The following is a 2,161-nucleotide window of genomic DNA, read 5'->3' as shown; positions in this document are numbered from 1 at the left end:
TTTAGAGAAACATAAAATTGAAAAGGAATAGTATACAAACTAATTTGTAATTATACAAAATATTGAATTGAATCATAAATGATAAAAAATTGATAACTGATAATTGAATAGTAAAAAAAAAGTTAATAGATTGATAATCGTGGAATTAGATGGTTGTAGATTAAAAAACAGTGAAAGATGAAATATAATATCATGTAGGTAAGAAGATATGTATAATATAAGATATGCAAGTAGTGTCTAAAAAAGCGAAAAAATAAATAAATAAATTGAATCTACAAATTGAACAATATGACAGATAATGAAAAATAGTGAGTGGGTTATCTACACCTTATTACGAGCTTTATTTATTTATTTTTTTACACCTAGACATGAAAAAAAAAAAACACTCGACATCTCAAAAGAAGTTTTTCACCGTTTTAGTAGAGGCTGATTTTTTCGAAAACATATCCAATCCTTTTAGATAATTTCATTCTGAATTAATTTAATTAAATAAATTAAAACTAATGTTTTTTCCTTCTATATTATTATTTTCTAACAGGTATTTACATATTTAGAATGCGTGTTTAAGCTGTTTTATTCAATTGATGTTAAACAGCTGTTTAACACTGTTTGTGGTGTTTTTAATTTTAACCATCTTTTTCGGTGTTTTATTTTTTTTTCCCTTGACAGCTTTTGATATTAAAATTAGTATTTTATTATCATTAAAAATGTTTTGAAAATTAATATTTAAAACTATTAAACTTACCATTTTTTTATTAATTGTTTCAGGTCAGCTTCTTTGACAATCATATGCAACTGCTGTGGTAACTATTTCTCTACAATTTTATTAGCATAAGTATAGGCTGACGAATAAGCCCGCTTGGCGAACGTTCCAATTCTCTTGAATTAGACGGGTTTGTGGAACGTTGCATGAGCAGCACGTAATTACAAACCTATTTTATTCAAGACAAAAATTACTAAAAAAAAAAAAAAATAAATAAATTAATAAGATATAAAAATTATGTACCACTACAACCCAGAGTTTAAGATTAAGTACTTAGTAAAGAAGCGGTTCTTGACCAGTAGAGGTGCAAGAAGACGATTTTCTGGACCGCCAGGTTGGCACAACCTTAGACTATAGCTAGACTAAACCACCTTAACTGGACTCATATTTACACCTTGTAATGTCACAAGGCAATCAAAGGGAGAATACTTAGTAAAGTATATATAATACATTCCATGTATTATGTATGTATGAAGTACTAATTCTATTTTAATGAAGGGTATGAAAAATAATTGTGATAAAATCAGTGGGAATATTTTTTCAAGTGTCATCTAAGGGGACAAATTCGGAAAGGTCATCTTGGTCGTTCGTCGAAACGAGAGAGGCATTCGACATAAAAAAAATACTAGATATAACGGCATTCACCTTTAGAGATAGCAATGCAGAGAGAAGGTTAGAATCATCAGTCATCGAATGAAGAAAAGAAGAGAGCCATTGTGATGCGAGCATTGCTCGGATCCCAACGAGCGGGTTCGATTTGGTATTTAAATGAGCGACAGTAGTCCAACACGAGTAGAGCAGAACAAGATATCTCCCTCCACTACATCATACTGTCATCACCACTTGCACATATTACTGCACAACTCATCTTAATAAATTACTGAATAATCTGAATGATATGCGATGTTTCACATGGCTCATGGAGCAAAAGTTTCAACATATACAATATCCCAAGTGGAGAAGATAGTCGGGGGTGCGGTCAGCAAACAAAAAAAATTATTTATTCGTGCCGACGTTTCGACCTGAATTACAAATCTGGATCAGAGCTAGAAAACAAAAAAAGATAACAACCATAATTCAGAGGAACATCAAAATTTAAAAAAATAAGAAACTAACAAATTTGGAAATATACATAACCATGAATTGAAAATCGGATGTTTGTTTTTTTCTAAATTAATTATTGAATAAACTGCTCGTAGATTTCGACTATTGCAACATTTACTAGACAAACGGTATAAATTGCCAATCCATTACAAAAGACTGATCTACATGACAATATAAGTCCTATCTGGACATACGGAGTTGGGCTCCACTAAACCATCAAATTCCTCCAGAATCCAATCCTTACAGTCCAAAATCCTTCGTAAAATCCTTAATGCTCCTTACTTTGTCACAAAT

General features: G+C 30.7%; 1 long non-coding RNA gene across 1 annotated transcript in view; it reads left to right on the top strand.

Moving 5' to 3' along the window:
- The window catches only part of LOC136795544 (uncharacterized), a 113,871-nt gene extending 111,805 nt beyond the window's left edge, over positions 1–2,066 (top strand). Inside the window, exon 3 of the long non-coding RNA XR_010843169.1 lies at positions 769–2,066. This is a non-coding gene — a long non-coding RNA (uncharacterized lncRNA). The remainder of the gene's footprint in view (positions 1–768) is intronic.
- Positions 2,067–2,161: the final 95 nt, after the last annotated feature.

Source organism: Halyomorpha halys, unplaced genomic scaffold, assembly GCF_000696795.3.
Source record: "Halyomorpha halys isolate HHAL.00 unplaced genomic scaffold, Hhal_1.1 Scaffold361.1, whole genome shotgun sequence".
Classification (NCBI taxonomy): domain Eukaryota; kingdom Metazoa; phylum Arthropoda; class Insecta; order Hemiptera; family Pentatomidae; genus Halyomorpha; species Halyomorpha halys.
The sequence above is the reverse complement of the archived record's forward strand: the minus strand, read 5'-3'. Positions and strand labels throughout refer to the sequence as shown.